The sequence below is a fragment of the Chamaea fasciata genome, unplaced genomic scaffold (assembly GCF_029207755.1).
Source record: "Chamaea fasciata isolate MVZ Bird 193981 ecotype frontalis unplaced genomic scaffold, bChaFas1.0.hap1 SCAF_45, whole genome shotgun sequence".
NCBI lineage: Eukaryota > Metazoa > Chordata > Aves > Passeriformes > Sylviidae > Chamaea > Chamaea fasciata.
The window spans coordinates 791,419-812,768 of record NW_027094130.1 but is presented as its reverse complement, the minus strand read 5'-3'; positions in this window follow the sequence as shown (position 1 = coordinate 812,768).

Below are 21,350 nucleotides of genomic sequence, written 5' to 3'. Positions count from 1 at the left end.
CTATGTCCTGTGCTATCAAGCTGTACTGAAGGGGCTGCCTCACAAGAATTTTGGATATTAGTTGTTTATATCCGTCGTGGTAATGGCTGATGTGTTTTCCAGATCAGCCACTGGAAGGTGTGAAAATTGTAAACTGATGAGCACAGAGAGGGTCTGACAGTTTCTCCTGCAGAAGGCAGTGATACATCTGTCCCCAAGCAAATGCTGCATAATCCATACAATTTATTAGTGAATCATGCCTTGAGCTTGGGAATTTCACAGGAGCGGAGCTATTCAGGGGTCTGACATGTCCATACAGTGTTTGTGGAGAGTCTCTTTGCACCCTCAGCAACCCCATCCATGCTTGTCCAGCCTCCTCCTTCCTCCAAAGCAGGGAAGAGATCTCTGAACTCATTGCTGCAGGAATTTACCCCGTTTGATTTATGATGGAAGCAAGCTCAGGTCTGTCAGAAGATCTACTTTCATCCCTAAAATGTGGGAGTGAGGGAAATGTGATTAGGAACATTACCTGCCCTCAGACAAAACTAATTGTGTCTAATGTTTGCTAATACTTAATGGCACTTTTCAGCAGTCAAACTTGAATGAGTTGATGATTGCTTAATGTACTTTGTGTAGAAAAGCTGTCAGTGGCCAGCGCAGGAGATGGGAATTACGTGGTCAAGGACTTGTACAGTTGGAATAGAACATGTGGAGAGTGTGATTGATAACTGGCTAGCTGCAAAAGGTCACGTAGACATGAGAGAGCTTTGCTGAGCACACAGGCACTCTCATGAGAACCAGCAAGGCAGCAAGCTTCGCATGTCCTTGAGTACAGCTGGGATACGAGCCTGGATTGTTAGGCCTTGTAGCTGAAAGATATGAGGGAGAAGCACGGTAAAACAAAAAACTTACTCAAACTATGTAACCACAAAGAAATGTAGAAAGAGGCGTAGCTGACTTTTAGTCTGAGCACCAATCCTGAGCTTAACTTTTGCAATATGCATGAGCTTATTAGTGTTATTATAAAAGCATTGTGTGAATTATCAATAAACGAGATTTGCGGATCACTCATATTGAGTGCCACATTTCTCCCGCCGCGGATTTCCCACAAGAACAGACTTTCCAGTTCTTAAAACCTTCTTAGTAGGAGGTGTGATGGTGCACTTTGACTAAATTGTGGTCAATTCTGTCTCCTAATAGCTGGCATCTTCATATTCTACTGGCGGTGTTGGGAATGTCTTTTCAAGAGTTGAGAAGGAAAGTTTCTTTTAAGGATTCTGATCTTCCAGTGTGATGCGTGGATACCAGTCAACATGTAGACTGATGACAGGCACAGACAGTATTCTTGGCAATTGCTTAGAAAATAAACAAAAGATCAGGCAGTAGAATAATCCTGTCAACAAGGAGGATAACAGTAACTTTTCCAAGGGACAAATGTCAATGTCACCTTCAGTTACATTGCAGGAAAAAATGGTAAAAGAAATGGGTGTGACCCAGAATTCCCACAGCCAAGAGGATATGTGAGTACCAGTTTGGCTGAAATGACTGTTGCTTGTCATTCCCCAGTGACAGTTTGGAGAAGTCATCACAGGCTCTTTTAATTGATGAATACTGATCTGTATAAGTCAGGTGTCGGTATATGTATTTTCACATCCTTTTTTTTGCTTTTTCCATGGTGCAGCAGGTAATCTCAGAACAGCAGCGGCTGTGCTGAAGCAATATAAATAGTAATCTCTGATTTTTTCCAATGATGTTTGATTGCCAAGTGATATCCTCAGCAAAGTTGGTCAGACCCTCTCAGTCCTACTCCTTGTAGCTACTGAGTACTGAGATTGTGGAAGGCCTTACTGAAGCCGACAGAAATAATTTTCATTCCCTTCAGTGACTTTTAAATTGGGCTGAAAGTGCTGGTTGGTCTCAAAAATACTTTGTGAGCTTTGATCTAAGGAGTGGAGACCAGTGGTAAATCAAAATGGAAGGAAGAGCTTTGTGGGCAAAATGCAGTACAGGTTAATTTGCTTTTTCAAATTCTAACTTATTTAAATTTTACATCAGAAGTTGTGGAGGTCTAAATCCCTACTACCACCTTAAGGCATCTCTGCCTCATCATTGCTTAAGACACTGACTGAATGCACATAGTTTAATTTAAAGTTGATTGCATTTAACAACAGAATTTTTTAAAGCCTTTAGTCATGTAATAATGGTAGATAGCGCTTAATTTAGTCAAGAATGACCGATACAGTTATCTATCATTTACATTAGCAATGTTGAACCAACAGTAAATTCAGTAATTCTTCAATTTTATGCTCTTAACATTTAAAAACCTAAATCCACTTTAAATCAATTTGCATTATTTTGAGGATGGGATTCTTAATGTTAAGCTCCTATTAAATCCGCATTTTCTCTACTGTAAGGTTGCTTTGAATTTTTTTGTCATGTTTTTGTGGAATGTTGGTCTTAAGCAGTTTTTGTGGGTTTGTCTGTGACTTAAGGAGCTCTCTATTGGATACTGATCTATGCAGTTGAAATAGAACACTGGAAAAACATGATTTATAACAAGTGTTCTCATAGCAGACCAGGAGGTTGGGTTGATATTTCTTCTTCTTCCATCAAGGAACACCCATGGCTGTGGGCTAGAATTTATAACAACAGTGTTGCTTTGACCGGTTTTGGTTATTGTGGGCTTGTTTTCAGGAATGATGAGTATGTAGTTATCCCATCTTGAAAGAAATACATAGCACATGTGCTTATTTGGATTAATTAGTATGGTTTTATATCACAGTTGATAGAAAGCTGGAAGAAAAGCCCAAGAATAAAGGAATAAAGGAGGTCAACCAAATAACTGAGGGTTGTGACTGTGGTTAAAGTCCCTTATGAATTCTGAGTGCTCCAGCACCGGTTTTCTGTGAGTCACTCTTTGAAGCTGCATTATCATTTTGTTATATATATTCCAATATATGTAAGTCCTGTCAGACCCTAGAGAGAACACTTGCAGTGAGTAATTTCAGGTCTGAGTGCCACAAGCAGGCTGCTGAGAAAGCTGGCCCAGCCTTTTTTTTTCTTGGTGTTTCTGATGGTTTGAGCTGCAAGTTCACTCAGCTGAGCTGCTCTGTGCTCCAGCTCTGTTTCTTTAGTGATGCTGCAATACTTGCTGCATGGCAACTCAATTGGAAAACAAAGAAATTAATGATACAGACAGAAGATCTGTTCCCAAAGCAGGGTGAAATTCTGGTGGAAGGGCTTCTGCTGCTTGAATTTTAAACACTGTGCTGTTAAACCTCTCACGTCATCTGTGGGTTAGTGGTTGTATCACCTGGGATAGTCCATCCAGGCCCTGTTGATGCAAACGTGCTTTTCACTGGTGCTGCTCCCTATTTTGGAGAATATCTGAAAATAAGGTGTGAGCAAGTACTGAAAATTTCAATTTTTGCTCCTATTTACCCACTTGCCTGCTGTTTTAATTTTGAAGTAGGGTGTCAGATAGAATCTGTCTAATGGCAGCGGTGTAAAAAGCATGCCTTCAGTTCAAAACTGAAACCCCTTGCAATCAGCAGATGTCCCAGCTCAAGGAAAATGGGTTGCAAGCCCAAAACATTCACTTTCCCTGCCTCATTTCTTATGGTCTTACCAAGGAAATAGCCAGACTTGGATTGTGCTTACTCTTTGCAATGAAGAAGTTGTTAATGCTGCGTTTTCATGCTCCCATCGTCGTTGTACTCCAAATGTCTGTTCTGTGGAATGGGCAGGATTAGGCTGTTTAAGACAAAGCCACTCCACATTTACAGTGCCTGTCAGGTCCATAGTAAGAGCCCTAAATAGAAGTATCATTTTCAAGATGCCTTTTATTTTACAAGCAGCCAAACAGAAAATGAAACCCTGGGTTGAATTGCAGTCTTCCTGAAGGAAGTGTCAAATCCTAACAAGGGAGCTTGACCCAGCTTTGTACTTGTTGTTCAGTGAAATAAACTTTAATTGCTAATGAATCCAAACACTGTTAATGAATCCAATACTACTACTTTACTGAAAAAAGCTGCAATTACTGGACAATCCCCTGATTTTCAGCTGCTGTAAATCACTCTATCTTCACAGAATGGAGAGGGGCACTTCATTTAACAACACTGAAGAATTAAGACAGGGAAATGGCATAAAAATCAGAAAGGATCTTAGAATTATAATCAGGGGAAACAGAGTAAAGAAAAACATGTAAAGTTGGGCGTTGCTTCTGTGAAAAAAGAAGTTGTACATCCATGTACATGTAGTTGCATTAAGGAAAAGCATTAGTATTCAAGCCGAATGATGTCATGGAAAAACCAGATTGTTTTTTTTAAGCATGCAAAACTTCTGTCAGTTGAAAGGGGATAAGAACAGCATATTAATCAATTTGCCTCCTTACCTGTTGTTTTGTGAAGTAGTTAGGATTGCTGGCATTTTCCATCTGGAATTTTATGCCAGTGGCAAATCCCTGACTGTGATGGTAGAAGGGTAAGGACCTCATCCAAATGCATCAACAGGAATAGTGTTTCACTGTGAAACTGCCAAGTATTTCAGACCGGTGCCTAATAAGGCAAAACCTTGTTGCAATTATGTGTGAAGTGTAATTTATCTAATGTAATTATGAGATGTTTAGAGCCAGTCATTTGAAATAGACTCCACTCCTCTGTTAACTTTTGACATTGAAGAGACTGTAATCATGTTGCAGACCATCAACCCTTGGATTAAAATTTCAACCTACAGTGAGCTTCAAACTGCTTTGCATTTACCCTTAGAAGAAAAGGGAGGTTGAATAATTTTTCTTACGTTGATTTATCTTAGGAAAATGGGTGTCAAGGTTCTGAATTACAGTAATTATTGTAAGCATGTAAAATATTATCAACTACAAGATACATCTGATGTGGTGTGGATGGATTAGTGCACATGCTAAGACCAATTTGAGAACATTTCAATTTTTGCTGCGTTTGCTAGGGCTAGTTACATCCACTTAAAATACAGATTGGCTCTAAAATGGCAGTGGTTTGCAGGTCCAAAGTGTTAGGACTTTGGTTAAAGCAAAAGGAACAAAATAATTCTTTTTCTTTTAGCTTGTCATGCAGTTTGTGCTAAGGCTTTCAGTAGTACTTTATTGTGACAGCTCATTTTCCTTTTCATTTGATGCCCTCATATACACCTTGTCACTCTATTAAACCAGAAAGATTTAGTTTCTTAAAGAGCCTTCAATGAAGCTGTTATAAAGCCTTTTCTCAAAACAACAAATATGGAGCCTGAACACATGAGATTACATTGTTTTAGTTTATGTTGCTTTTTTTGAGGAAATAAAAACAGGAGAGAGCAAGAGTTTATTGCTTAAGAAGTATCAGCTATTATCATCAAAAGGGTTCATAATTTTGAGTTTCATTTTTATTTTGACCAGAACACTTTTAGGTAATAAATGTTGCAATTGAATCTTGTTTTTTTTAGGAAGTTGTTAAAACAAGCTAAATGCTTTCCATTTATGGATAACAAACTGATGCTCTAAGTTTAGGAATTACTGTGCCAAAATTTGAGTATTTCTTTGATTTCCTTGTAACCTGTAAAACTGACTGTTTCTGGTTATTCTGGGACCTTTGAACTAGGGGTCTTACCTCAGGTGGGATGTCAAAAGAATATATAGATTGTGATGCTGTTTTCTCTCCATTACTAGGAGCAGTTTTTTATCTGGGCAAGTTGTGATTCAGACAATGCCGCTAGATTTCTACTTGAGAATCTGCCTTTTGTGGCCTGTTTTATGGATATTTTCACTTTTTTCATTGCAAGTTTTTAGGATTTTCTAAGTGTGTGTTTCTAAAAAAGCAGCACCCAAATTAATTGCATCTTATCAGTACGTAAGAACTACTTTATGGCATTTTAACCTGCAAATGCTATGATAGCGTGTGTGGAAATGGAATTTACCTCACTTGGCGGACTTGAAATATATCCCTAAGCAGTAATTGCAGCATCTTATCAAATTCTCGAGCAGGAAACCAACCTTTTTCTAAATGGAATTTTTATGAACTGTTTTAAGGACTGTTTACTGGAAAGCTGCCTAATCACTGCATTCCCTGGGTAATGGCTGAGATATGTGTGCTGAATTAGTAGCAGGAAGATGCTCAACTACTCTGGCAGGGAACAGTTGATACTGCTTTTGCTAATGCATGTAAACCACAGAGAAAATTCTGAATATGGAGAAAATTTTTATCAATAGCCCCATTTAATTGTATCCTTCATTTGAACGGTGCCTTGCTTCAGCGATTTTTAAGGAAATTATTGAGACTATTTTTTTAAGTGGTAGAAGTAATAATTAAAACCCGTCCATGAAAAGATTTGGGAATACATTTAATTGATAGAAAGATTAGGTATATCAGGGGAAAAATCCACTTTGCTGGCATTCTTCTGGTTTTGGGTCTTGGCGAAGGAACTAAAATGGGTTAAGAGGAAATTGCTTGTTCCACAGTGTGCTGTGTGTGGCTTCCTGGGGATTTTACCTTTACGGTGAGTGTTCCTCTGAACACAATGAAGCTGCAAGCGTGTGCTAAATCCAGTTAAGGAGATTTCCAGTCTAGTCTTTTGGCTCTGGAAGAGTCCCTAACTGTGCACCTGGGACATAGGATTGTCCAAAAGTGTCCCCAGTGCACATTGCGAGGAATCCTGGTCTTCATTCTGCTGGTTTAGTTTGATGTTTCCATATTCTTCTAAAAAAGAATCATTGCTTTCTGTCCAGTGCCTGCATTCACAGCTGTCTGGTTTTTACCTTTTCTTCAGCTGCCTCTTCTCCACACAAGTGCCCTTGTCTACTTAACTCTTTCTTTTATGGCAGCTGTTCAATAGCTGGAGTTAAACTTCTTGCCCTACTCTGAATTTCCAATTTCCCGTTTGAGGATGAGGCAATCACCGCTGACTTCCCAGAGGGCACTCCTTCGCTTAGTTATCCAGCTCTTAGCAGCTTTGAAAGGGACAGAGAAATGGAAGGGAGTAGCTTTGGTTCATAAATATTTTTGCATTAATAATAATTAAAGTTAAGATCAATGACTGTAGTACAGATGACTACCAATAGTGCTTTATAGCCCCTTTGGGAACTGAAATTGTGTGAAATAATTCCAAATAGCCTCCCTCGAATGGTTATTCTGTGAGCAGCAGTAGGTCTGTTTTAAGGCTGGCGTGGTGTCAGGAGGTCTCTGGGCATGCCAGGAGTTTCAGGTTGCTCACTTTTCTGTTATTTTTGCCCATCTCCAAGTGTTTCCATTCTACATTTGGTCTTCCGGAAAATATCTGTGTGTCTTCCTTCATTTGGACATTGCAAAGCATGACTGCTTTTGTGGAGGACTTTTCACCCTTTCCCAGTCTTGTGCCTTTTGTTTCTTTTGGATGTAAATCCAAGCAAGCTGCAAATCTTTTATTTCTTCTTGGGATTTAGCAGTGGTGTCAGCGAGTACAAAAAAGAGTTCAACATGTTTTATTGTTACCAAAAGCATTTCCAGGAGTGGGAATGAGGGATAGGAATCCAGGGCACAGGGATGGTGGATCCCTGCTTATCTCTGTAGTATTTTAGAGTGTGATTCAGTGTATCCCTGAACCTCTTTTGCAAATATTGTTAAAAAGGCAGTGCTTCCCAAAGCAAGAAATGAACCCAGGAAAAAAAAAATCTCACAGTCTTATCACAGCATGCTTTTTCTTTCTTATAAAACCAACATAATCAAAACAAAAACCAACTAAACCAAAACCAAACCAAACAAAAAACCTCAGAAACTAACCAAGCAAAAAAAAACCCCAAAGCCCCCAAAAAACTAAAACAAAAACAAAAATGTGTTGTATGAACTTTCTGATCACTCCATGTCAATTCATACCCAAATAGCTAAGTTGCAAGAACTCACTAGTCATTTGCAGCAAGACACAGGCTTGGCTTTAACAGATTGGCTACGATCTTTCGGGCGAGGGCCTTGGATAACCTCCCTACTGCAACATGTAATCAATATTGTGATTGTTATTTTACTGCTTGTCCTTTTTGTACCTTGCTTTTTTTGCTGCCTGCAACAGATGATGTATCGCGTAGCAGAAACAGTAACTACTCAACACGCTGCGTTTGCGGCACAAAATAAAAAAGAGGGAATTGTTGAAGAATGGTTAGCAGTGCAAGGCCACGGATCATTAGAGGCCTCATGGCCCGATACCAAGTGCTAGCAGCCTACGCGCTGCTGAGACAAGCTGTCCTTGGGACAGCAGTAAGCACGGACACAGGCCAAAGATAAAAGAACTTGTGGTGAATAGAGCATAGCAGTAAGCACGTATACAAAGTTTTCAGCATGCCAAGAGGAGGAACATTCTCACGCTTGATATAGCCAATCAAGTATAGATGAGTATTGTATGCTAACCAACTATAATTTGACAAGTATGCTGAACGCTTCGGGCAAAAGTATAAGAACGGATGTTATGAGCAATAAAGTTGAACAATGCTTTACCAATCCTATTGATTGATTGCATTCTTCCCTCGCCGAAATCCTCCGCAGTGCAGCACATCCTGCGTAGGAGACGGTCCTGGTGTCCCAGAGGGAATTGTGCGTGGCTTTGCGGACAGTGGTGCAGATGGAGCCCAGGTCGCTGAGGGCCAGGTTGAGCAGGAAGAAGAACATGGGGCTGTGCAGGTGGAGGCCGCAGGCTACGGCGCTGGTGACGAGGCCGTGGCCCAGGAGGGCAGCCAGGGAGATGCCCAGGAAGAGGCAGAAGTGCAGGAGCTGCAGCTGCCGCGTGTTTGCCAACGCCAGCGGGAGGAAAGCGGCTGATGGAGCTGCTGTTGGACATTTGCTGTGGCTGCATATGGGGACGTGTTCATGGATAAAGGACAGTGACAAGTCAGGACTGGCTGCTTTGAGCCAAACCCGTGCCATTCCCTGTAGCCTGTCCTGCTGGTGTTGGTGTCTTTGGGGCGGACCCTGACTGCCGACAAAACAGCAACACATTCGCTTAAGAGCTGGACTAGGTCAGTGCAAAAGATGGCGGCCAGGGCTGAGGGAGCCACACACAAGATGGCGGCCAGGGCTGGAGAACCACACACAAGATGGCGGCTGGGGCCGGGCTGCCAGGGCGGCTGATCTCACTAGGAGGCGCAGCCTCAGCCCTCTGGCTGCCATCCTGCGTGGGGCAGGCTGAGCCCCCCTGCAGTGTCTGTTGGAATGGACATTAACGGACACCCGGGAAAAGGACACGGTCTGGCACCTTTGCTCTGTGCACACAAACACAGACCAGCCAGTTTGGAACGCCAACTGGCAGTACTTTGATGTCAAGGCAATTCAAATAGGGGAAAATAGAACAAAACTCCAGGCATTGAACGTTTTAAAATAAAAACTTCTTTTTTTTTTTTTTTTTTTTTTTTTTTTTTTTTTTTTTTTTTTTTTTTTTGAAAGAGGGCTAAAAGCACTTCTTGTGCACATGGACTCCAATTAGCATCAAGCAGCATCACAAGTGGTTTCGTCCAGGCAGGAGTCACAGTGAGTGTGAGGTGATGAAAACGGAGATGGGATCTGCTTGAGGCGGATGGTGCAGCGGCTGCTCACCTGCGACGTGTATCCCTCAGGGTACCCATTTCTTTAGAACACTATGAAGACTAGAGGGAATTGAAAGTCCACTGCAGTTTAGGTTGTTCTTCACGAGATTGTTCAAGTCGAGCACAGCCATTCTGTTCAGCAGACACACGGGCAGGGGCTTCTTGGAGCGCTGCTCTGGCACCCATTCTTTGGAGGAGGGGATTGCAGGAAAGAAGAAAAGAAGCTCATCAACTACTGAAGAGGAAGAGTCACTGACAGGAAGCAGTGGGTTAAGAAATGTGAGGGGAAAAAAGGCAGAAAACATGAGGTGACAAGTGTGAGAAATGGGAGAGGAAAAAGGAGGGAAGTGTGAGGGAGGAAAAGGGAAGGAAACCTGAGTGGGAAAGGCTGAGAAAACTGAGGGGAAAATGGTGAAGATGTGAGTGAAAGTAGGAGAGGAAGGTGAGAGGAGGAAAAGGCTGGACATATGACGGGAAAATTCTAAGAAACATGATCAGGGAAGGCTGAAAAACATAGAGGAAAAAATGGAGGGAAATGTGAGGGGAAGAGAGTGAGAAAATTACTGGCAGAGAGAGAGAAACAGGCAGCAAATGTGAGGGGAACATTGTGAGAATCCTGAGGGGAAAAGAGGGAGAGACCAGAGGGCAGAAAAAGGCAGAAAACATGAGGGGGGGGAAAAGGATGGGAAGTTTGATGGGAAAAGTGGCAGAAAACAAAAGTGAAAAAAGAGCACAAAATGTGCCAGAAAAGTATAAAGAACATGAGGGGGAAAGAATGATAAATGTGAGGGGAAAAGTGGGAGGAATGGGAGAGGGAAACGCTGGGAAACACAAGGACAAAAGTGAGAAACATGAGGAGAAAACCTGGAGAAAAATGACTGAGGAAAGGAGAAAAGCATGAAGGGAGAAAAGGGCAGGATAAGTGAGGGAAAAACTGTGAGAATCGTGAGAGAACAAAAAAGCAGGAAAAAGCGGGAAGTTGGGGAAATGTGAGAGGCAAAGCGTGAGGAAAGGGAGCTGAAAAGGGTGGGGAAAATGAGTAAAACTTGGGAGGCAAACATGAGAGGAAAACTGTGAGACTCGAGAGGGGGAAGGGGTGGAAATGTGAGAGGGAAAAGAACAGGAAATGTGAAGGGAGAAAAGGAGAGAAGGCAGTATTGGCATGACAGCTGAAATGATTCCTAACACATTCCCCCATGCATTTGCCCATTTATTGCACTAGCCCAGGGCTTCTCTGTATGTCCGTCTCCCCCTGTGCCTTGATTCCTGTTCGGAAGCAGCAGAAGTGCAGGATGTGCCCACCAGCAGGAGCTGCTCCAGGCTGGGAAGGGGCCAGGTGGTGCTGATTTCCAGAGGCTTCTGTGTCCCAGGTGAGGCCAGGGCAGGAGTGGGTTGAAAGGTGCTGCTGCTGCTCCTCTGTGCCAGAGAGCCCTGGCTGGGCAGGGCACGGCGCCCACTGCACTGCGGGCTCTTTCTCCTGCCACAGCTGGGCACACCTGGCAACAAATCATGACGACTTGTGGGGAAACCAAGGGCTTTGTGGAGGCTGCATTGCTCTGCACACACCCGGGCCACCTGCAGCACAGAGCTTTGGCCCCCAGAAAGGTAAACCCGAGGGGAACAGCTGGAAAAGGTTTCATTTTCACCTGTCAATAGATGACTTTATTTCAGTGCTGGGTGCGTGGGGAATCACTTTCCTAACACGTGCTCCGCCAGAAATCCCACCTACTCATTTGTAACCATGGAAATAAGACCTACTCATTACTTTGCTGAAACTCACAGGCTAAACATTCCCTCAAATTAGTTGACATATTTAAATCACTTCTCAGAAGTTACTGACAGGAGAGTAGGGCTCTCTTGAGAGTCTCGGCTGGTCATTTGGGGAACATCCCATTCCTGCAATTCTCCTCTGATGCTCAAGAGCCTCCTACAACCACTCTTTTCCCCCTGAATGCATTCCAGCTACATTCTTGGGAAGACTATTCTCAAGGCTAAGGTAGTCACTTGCACACATCAATCACTGCTCTGGAGGAATAGAGGGCTCAACAGTCTGTTAATGCAAAGGGAATTCACAATTTGTTACAGTTCAACATTTTCTCAAAACCTGCCTTCTCTGGGCATTGCTCACAAGCATTTCTTTAATTCACCTTGAAAATGTTTTTGCTGACTGAAGCCACATTGTGTCTTTCCTTCAGCAATTCAGAAGAAAAACACAAACTGCCTGCTGAAACCCTTCTGCTCCCTTCCAAATCAGTTCACTGCTCAGGCACGAGCCACAGGCTCATGCCCGATTCCCTCTGTGAGATAGGAGGTAATATTTTGCTGCAGCTGCAGGGTTATGAGAAGAAAGAACGAAAGCTGTTGGTTCTTGGGGTTGTTATTTAGGGTTTGGGTTTGTTCTAGTTGATTTGTTGGGTGTTGCTGTGAGCTGGGAGAGGGGCCAGCGTGAAGACCAAACCAAAAGGGAAGTAGGAGAAGAGGGGAGGGGACAGAAAAGGAGGCGGTGGGGACAGAATACAAGTTTCCTATTTCCCGGCCAAAGGGAAAGGGGACACGGTTCGCCCTGGGCTGGGAAAGGCAATAAAAAGCAGCATTTTCTGTGTGTGTGTTGTGTGTGTGTTTGGCTCTTGGGAGAGGGAGAGAGACACCCAGCTCAGTTGAATCCATCCTAAAAAACAGTTCTCTTTGGCTTTGATGATGTTGTCACCCCATTAAATTTCATCTGACAGTTGGCTCCTCTCTAACACCTCTCTATCTCCCAGCAGCTCAGGGCTGCATTGCACAGTGCTTGCTGTGTGCCAGAGAGCTCAAAGCAGGCTGGCCTGGCGCCCCGGAATATTTCTGCAGAACACTCCGCATTTCACCCCTTTGCTCTGGCTCAGTGCACAACTCCAGCACTGCAGGCGCTTCCTCCCAGAGCCGTGTGAGGCCCCGGCTCCTGCAGATGTGACCTGACAAGCTGTCCCTGCCTGCCGCTGGCCTCGGTTCCCCCGGCAGAAGCGCCGTGCCTGAAGGAGGCTGCCCTGTGCCGGAGCCTGCGGAGCAGCCCGGCTCCCTCCCCTGTGCCCAGAGCGCTGCACACACTGCTCGCCTTGGCCAGGAGTTAGAGGGCAGCCGGCACAAGGGTGGCAATCCTCAGCCAGGCCTGCAGCCCTCGGCTGTGGTTTGCCTTTCTCTGCTCCTGTGCACGCTCCGGACGGCCGATGCCACCGGTCTGTGCTGTGCCCAGCACGGCCACGCTTCCCCTCGGGAGAGCCTTCCCCACTTTCCAACTGTACCAAAGAAGCCATCAATGTCACTCTCCACCTCTAAGAAAAAACTGACACTTCAGAAGAAAATGTTGAGCTTTCTCAGAGGCTCAGAAGGAGGGGAATCTTTGAAAGGAGTTGAGGTTTCACAAACTTTATTTCCAATCCTATGCTACTATCCTACTCCACTGTCCTAGCTGCAATCCTACTCTACAGTCCTATTCTACAATCCTTCTCTATACTGGTGTTGGAGAAAACAGTTGTCTGATTCCTGTCTCCTCCTTCCACTCTTTCACTGAAGTGATCAGTGGCACCAGGCTGGACACAGGCTTGGCTGATGTTACAAATGGATGCTGCACAAAGAAAAAAAAAAAAACAAGAATGAACCATTACTTTGCAAGCTAAGAGCCTCAAAGGCAGGGCAATATTTTTCAAAGGAAAAGGAGATTGAATCAGAGTACATCTAAGGAGCAACAGTGGGGCCACATTGGCACAGCTTGCTGCAAGAGCTGCTATGTGCCCCAGGCCTGGAAATATCTCCGGTCTGAGCATCCTGATCTCTTGAAAGAGGTCTCTGGTCATATTGCAGGGCACTTGGAGCAGATGACCCTTACAGGCCCTTGCCAGCCCAGCCCAGTCTAGGATTCCTGGCTGTTCTCATTTGAACAGCACCAAGAGTGGAGGTGAGGAGGACGAGGCTCATCTGATGCCTGGCACTTCAGTGCAGGAGGAGCCCGTCCCTGGGACACTGTTTCCCCTGCAGCCCCTTGGCATTTTACCTGCAGCAGCTCCTTGGCAGACCAGCGCCGCGCCTCGTCTCTCTGCAGGCAGCAGCTCAGGAAGTCACACAGCAAAGGGGAGAGGAGCTTGGGCTGCTGCAGCTTTGGGATCCCTTTGGTGGCTTTCAGGAGTTGAGCCTGAAGAGAAAGGAAACACGAGTTTCTCACCCGCTTCTTTCACGTCTGGAACGGCTCTCCCAGATCCCATTGTTTCAGGTGCACTCTGCAGTGGCACTTTCTGCCGTGGCACAGAGGCAGAGATGACTTTCCTGACCAACAAAACACCCAAAGCCCGATGCAGCCACAGCTTTCCCAGCATCCAGCAGCTCTTGCCTTGGCAGTTGATTTCATTGACTGGCCTTGTTAGTGGAAACAATAGCAGCAAAAGCAGGTTTCCTTCTCTGAGGGTTCACCTGAGCAGCTTGACAGGCTATTTGGAAGAGGGACTTTGCTCTACTAACTCACTCTACTATTTCCAAAGATAATTACATGAAAAGCATCTCTGCAGCTCTTGTTGGTCCCTTAAGCACAGCTGCCATCAAACCAAAGTCATCAAGCTTTTTCCTTGGTTCTTGAAAAGAATGGGAATTGCAAGCAAAGAAAGGAAATCCCTCAGTTATTCCTCAGGTAAGGAAACAAACATTTGGAATCTCATCTTCCACACAGACACATGAAGATGCATGCACAAATGTCTTGGGACGAAAATGCCGCTTTGGGCACACAGGAAACACCTGCACCTTCGTCTCTCATCAGACTGCAAATTTCAGCTTCCCTTAGGCAGCAAAAGGAAAATTTTGGTGGTCAAAGCAGAAGAGGGAGAAACGCCATCCATGTGGTAGCCCTCTGCTCATTTGGACACTCAAGTCAATGCATTAATGGCATGGCCATCCTAGAAAGTGCCTGGAAACAAAGGGGTGGGTTTGGCCGGCTCTCCACATGGCCAGGCTTCATCTTAGTGACATGGAGGTGATGGCTTGGGTTAGGAAAGAAAGACGGTCACTGAGTGTTTCAGCAGCACCGCACAAGAAGCACAAGAGACTCTGTGGCCTTCACATCCTCTTGTTAAGGTTTCAGGCAAATTTCCTTGTGAGAAGAATGGGGGTGCACTTCTTCTCTCCAAACCACTGTTTTATAAACATCCTCGGGTTTGGGTTACTTTCCTTCATTTCAGGAAAGATAACACCACTTCTAAGATGCTTGTTTGCTGCTATTAGGGCTGTCTACAAAGCCAAAAGAGCTGGAACTACTTCTAAGCCAAAGCCCAGTGTTGCCTGAGAAGGGAGATTGTTTGCCTGGGCTAAGGCTTGAGTTCCCCCACGGATGCAACCAAAACCCCAGCAGATGCTGATGTGCTGCCGGGACATTTTCAGAAAGGGACCGTGGTGGAAGTAGTTCCAGCGGATAGCAATGGCATTTTGTCCAGTGGCACACACAAAGTGGGATGGGGGAGAAAGACAGCGGGATCAGAGAGTATTTACACCTTACCATGGCAGAATTTTCCTCCCAGTCAGGAGCTTCTCCTTCCACCATTTCAATGACCACGATTCCCAAAGACCATATGTCCACTTTGGGGCCATAGGGTTCACCGTTCACTTCAGGTGCCATCCACTGAAGAGTCCCGACCACCGATCTCCGTCTACTCTGCTCAGGGGTGAGTTGAGCAGAGAGGCCAAAATCAGCTGGGGAGAGAGCAAAAGACCGTTTTTATTTGAATCCTGTGCAATTAGGAAAGCACGCAAAAGAATTTCCCGGTAGAAGTTTGAGAATGTGCTCTTGAATCTCCTGGACAACTGTCCCTGCTCTGTTTTCTCAGGACTTTAGCCAAGGAAATATGGTGCTGGCTGCTTCAGAAATCCCTACATTTTTTACACTGCCTCCAGCAGGGGCTTTTCAAACTTTAGACATGTAGCTCCCTCCCTCTGGAAGGGACACGCACAGAGCAATGCCACTGTGCACTGCTCGATCCTTGCCATAGGTCTGTGCACGTTGCCACCGCGTGGTCAGCTCACAGCAGGCTCCCTGCACTGCCACCAGCACCATTTTGGGGGGGCTGGCACTCACTCAAAAGCAGCCCCACAGCCCACATATCCCTGGAACGCTGCACCTGCCCAAGAATATACTGACCCAGCTTGACAGAGCCATCCGTTTTGAGAAGGATGTTGAGGCTTTTCAAATCTCTGTGCATCACGTGGTTGGCGTGGAGAAAATGCAGTCCTTGCAGGCACTGAGAGAGAAACCAGAAACAGGAGGGCAAATATCAGTGATGTGATTTCATCACACAAGAAAGGAAACAGCTCTCCAAGATTCCCTCTGCAGGGGAATGAGGAGTAATGGCAGAACACAGTGCCACTGAGGGGAAGAGCTCGCTGCTCCAACACAGGCAGAGCAGCACCTTTCTAAAGAAAGGCATGTCAGCTTGCCAAAGAGCAACAGCAACTGCTGGTGTAGACTCTGCCCTGCAAACCAGCCAGGATGACTGCTGCTGCACTGGATGTGCTCAGAAGTACAGAGCATTCTGGCTGCACTGCTAACCTTTCCAGCTGAGGACTCAGAGAAATGAGTCTCTCTTTCTTCTTTGCTGTTCCTTTCAAATGCTCCCACCATCACCACCTTTGCTTTTACAGGCAAGGAATGCAGTGCCAACAGACCAAAGTTTAGAGAGGCAAGATGGAGAAGAGCAAATACAAGAGCCAGAGTGAAAATGCAACAGCAGGAGACAAGAGGACAAGAACAGAGTCCAGTGAGTGCAGGGGCACTGGCAGGCAGTTCATTTGAGAGGCTCTTGCTTGCCCAGAGCATATCAGCCACACAGAAACAAAGCCTGACTCATGGTATCGCTCCTGTTCTGAGCCCCTTTCCCAGACAATCCTGCCCAAGCTCTGGGAAGCACAGCTGGGATCCCCGACTGACCTCCCGACTGATGATGGCAATCTCGTCTTCTGTCAGGCGAGTCTTTTGGATTGTGTCGTAAAGACTGCCTCCATCCATGTACTCCATCACCAGCCACAGTTCTTCATGCACAAGGTAGCTGAAAGAAGGGAACAAGGCCATGCAGATGAACATGCATTCGTTGGCTCCTTTGCTTGATTCTTGTTTCCGGGTTGCTTTGTGACAAGGACAGAATTAAAAGAATTAAAGACATTCCCTCCGGGCTGTGGGTTGTTTGCAGTCTGTGCAGTCTCAAGGAGAACAGCACATCTGTCAAAAGGAGATGTCTCTGATGGCCAGCAATCAAAAAGTGCAGTTTAGTAACAGCCAAGATGAAAAACCTGTCCCGCGTGGTATTTCTGGAAAGAAGCACCTAGTGTTCCTGGCATGGCCAGCCCTGGAAAAGAGGGGCAACAATCCAAGGGAAATCCTCCCTAGCATGCTTCATCAGCATTGAAGAAACCTTAAAAAATCCATCCTGAGACAACATGGAGGCAGCCAACTTACAGGGTACTGACTTCTTATGGTAGAGTTGATGCAGGTTTTTGAACAATTTTTCAACTATGTGTTGGAAAGCCAGGGATGACTCACGGAGATAAACTGCACTCTCTTCCCATCCATTGGAGATGAGTAGAGAAATAATAATGAAGCAATAATTAACAGCTTTCTTTTCTGCTAGTGTCCAAAGTGGGGTTTTAACCTTGCATACTTTTACTATGTAAACAAACCTTCATGGGATGAGACCATGACCACTCACCCGTCTAAATAATGGACAAGATGGGGACTCATATTCCTCTTCATGACCGTGATTTCAGTAACAATATCCTCCATCTCGCTCGGTCCCCGAAGATAGATTTTCTTGATAGCCACCTAGAATGACATTGAAAATCAGTAACTTTAGAAGTTGGAGGAATGAGACCAAAACACACATGGGGAGAGAGATTTTGCAATGACACCGCCAAGCCGTGCCAAAGTGCCTTGTAATTAGACAAAGGAGTAATTAGGAAGTGACATTCCTACAGCCCATTTCTCTGCTCCTTTGGGGGCCAGATCCAGGACACGTGGCCACTGACCACATTTTGCCTTGTCCACTTGTTAGCAATGGTGTGTCAACTCTCACCCCCCCAAAGCTCTGAGCACACTCTCTGTTTCTCTGTCCGTACTTCAGAGGAAGAAATGCGTGCCTTGGTACTCTGTGGATAAATCTCGTGCTATAGGCAGGGCTTGGGGCTTTTAGGGACACCTTGCAGATCTCTCCCTACGTGCAGTTCCCAAGTGCAGCACTGCAGGTGGCTAAGGAACTGCCAGGAACATTCAGATGTATTTGCTGGCAGCCAGAAATGAGAATTCAGGACTCTGAAGCTGTAGCCCCAGAGAGCAGTGAGATGCTCCTTTGTTGGAGCATCTGAGAGCCAGGGAGAGCATCCTTCTCTGAAAGGAACCGCTGTCCTCCTTGCCTTCCTTCTGGCAGCTGAGCAGGACAAAGACTGCCCCAAATGCAGTTGGCAGGCTGGCACCAGTCTGTGCTTCTTGTGCCTTTGCAGCACAGCTCTAGCCACAGCTGCAGCCGCAGCTGACACGAGACAGGAAAGCCCTGGAGAGCAGCAGAATCTGCAGGGGCTCTTGACATTTACCTGTCCTCCTGTGGCAGTGTCGATCGCTCTGCAAACCTCTCCAAAAGCCCTAGAAACAAAACAGCAGCAAAGCAAGGAGAAGCCATTTAGACCTTGGAGTGAAAGCCAGCCCAGACAGGAGATGTCTGCTGGAAATGCCTCCAACCTGCAGCATGCAGGAGGGCACTGCCAGAAGGCAGATGATGCATGTTCTTCTCCAGTGCATGGGCACTGGGCCTGTTTCTGAAGCATTGGGGTTTAGTGCCTCAGCTCCAAAGGCCAGGTGATTCTTTCATCGTGGATTTCAGCTTCTAAACTGGGCGGTTTTTATCCTCACCACAGACTATTTCCTTCAGCAAACTCTTGGGAAGAAATGCTCCTGAGAAGTGTTATCTGACTGCTATGATAGGGGGTAGGTTGCTGTTTCTGGCAATGAAATAGAAGTGTCTTTGATAATGCCTTCTGACCACACTTCCAAATTCTGGCCGGTACTGAGAGATGGGGCAGACTAACCCCAGTGTCTGAATATGTTTGCAGCTTGCCTGACTTCACACTTGACAGATATTCCAGCAGCAAATCAGCTGCCCCATGACTGTGTAGAAGCAACTGTGGTTGGACTCACCCTCTGCCAACAATTTCCTTTTCGGTGTATTTCCTCCGGGGATTTTCTGTGCTCACCATTTGCCCTGAGGGAAACAAAATGCAAAATGCTCACTTGAAAGCAGACATCCCACCATCCAAGAGATACAAAAGGCAGCCCTGCTGGGGCTGTACAGTCTGGCCTTCTGAGTCCTTTGTGGCCAGCTGGGTAACAACAACAACAACAACAACAACACCAATTGCAACAAGACAGGCAGCTCTGCAGTACAAGCAGGTCAGCACAGAGAATGATTTTCTACAGTCCTTTGAAGAGATGCCTTGGCAGAAAACAAAGCACAGGGAGATGCATTCCCAGGAGAGGAGGGCATCTTCCCCACTTTGCAGCAGTTTCCCAAAGGAATGCCTTTCCCTTTGTAAACCCAAGCAGCTCATGCTCTAAACAATCCCAAGGGGCCTTCAGCAGCAGGACCCTCACCCTTGAGGAGCAGGCTGAGCTGGAAGACGCCCTTGCCCGTGGCCCACGTGAAGAACCACACTGCTTCTCCTCCCCCTGACAGCAGGGATCAGTCCCTGCCATTGCACTCGCCCTCTCAGCCCCGCACACGTGCCCACCTTCCCGCAGCGGGCAAGGGCAGCAAGGACAGCAGTGCTCCTCAGGTGCCGGCGGGACACGGACAGCTGCCCAGAGGAGATGCTGACCCTCTGTGAGCCCAGCCCAGGCCGTGCAGGAGCCGGCCCAGAGCAGGGGCTGCTGCCTCGGGGCAGCTCCGCGCTGCAGCGGCCGGCCGGCAGCGGCACTCTCCCAGCTAAGGAAGGCTCCAGCCTCGGCGCTCACACCAGCCCTCAGGGCCAGGGCAGCCACCGCCACAAAGCTGCCAAAGCCCAGGCACCAGCACTGACAAGCAATGGCAAGAAGGCACGGCCACACCCAGCCCCTTCCAAGCTGCTGCCCCCACTGAGGACACGGCAGGATTGGCTTGGAGAGCAGACACACCCAGGTGCACGTCAGTGCCCTTTTGTGCCAACAGGTGACGGGAGGCAGAGAGTCAGCTGGGCTCTCTTCTCAGCCCCACCAGGTCTTATCTGAGGGCACAGGACCGGCAGCTGCTCTGGGCAAGAAGCAGCTTCAATGACTTGTGCTGTACAATCACAAAGGGCACTGAGATGAGGAGGATCATTGGGTCCAGCTATGCTGACACATGCTCACAATACACTGTCCCTCAGAGAAGAAAGACACAAGACGTACTCATGAACCCCAGGAAGTCATCCTCATCATACTCCATCTCCTGTTGCTGAGCAGCAGCTTTGTCAGTGCTGGAGATGAAGGAACTGCCCAGGCTCCACTGCTCAGCTGGGGCAGGCCAGGCCCCTTCAGGTGACACTGCTGCTCCTGCTGCTGCAGCTTCAATAGAAGAGCCTGTGGAGATCTGAGACAACAAAAGAGTTTGTGTCAGAAAAGTGGCTGGCAGAGATTAGCCCCAGATGCCATTTTAAATGCAAGCCCTTAGGAAGGTGCTGTCAGCCAGTGACTGGGAGCTGCTGTCAAGCTCAGCTTTTTCACCTTTCTGCCCACAATTCACATTAATTCAGCCACTTCTTTCTGCTTCCCTGCCCACCTCTGCTTCCATTTTACCAAAAGAACAACCTGGCAACCAAGGCACCAAAATCCCTGACTTGAAGCAGAAACTCCACGTCCCCAGTGTGTCTCTGAAATGCTCCCAGGTAAGCACAGCCAAGAAGCTCGTGGGGACAAACCGCCCCAAAAAGCTTGTGTTGTCACATCAATACTTTTTGTGCCTGTGGGTACTTGGCGAGTCTGTGGAGGGGGACAGGTGTCCCCAGACCACAGCGTCCCCTACGTATCCACCAAGGCTGAGCACAGTGCCTTTGACATGCTCCCTCCTCTGCAGACAGGGAACCTTCCTGCTCCAGGCTGGCCCCTATCAGAATCCCAGCAAGCTGGGGCCTAAACACGGCAGCTCAAAGCCCATTTTCCAGCTGTCACTGGCTGAGGGGAATGGCTAGGTCTGGCAGGACTGCAGCACTCGGCATCCTCAGCCACCAACAGCAAGAGCTGGCTGCTCAGAAACTTGCAGCTCTGCCTCGCACTAAAGACAGCACCCTCCAGAAGTGGCACTTACCGTCTTGGAAAGTTGCGGCTGTGGTGTGACCACAGCTGGATCCTTGTGGTCATTTGGCTCCTCTTTGCCTTCTCGTCCAGGAGCAGAGGAAGCCAGAGGAGAGTCTGCTCTTGGTTCTGGGATCTGTGGACAGACAGGAGCGTTAGACACAGGCCATGACCTATCATTTAGAACCTTCTTTCTCTTCAGCTCTAGAACCAGCTCTACTAAGCACAAATCATCAACTTGCAGAGCAAGGGGATTCTAAGTCACTCTGACTAAATTCTAATGGGCTGATTCAACTGGACACTGCAAATTGCTCCAAATTACATATTCCCCCTGACTACTATCAGGAAGCACCATTCTCTCTGCAAAACTTATCTTTTAGTTCTTTTAAAGCTCTGAAATGGAAAATTAGGAAATAGGCAGTGATGCCTCTGCTCTTGCTGCTGTAGACATGGAAATGGATTTTCTTGCAGCCTACTCAGCTGGCCCTCTACACTCTACTGCCACAGGCCAAGCTCATAGCTTGC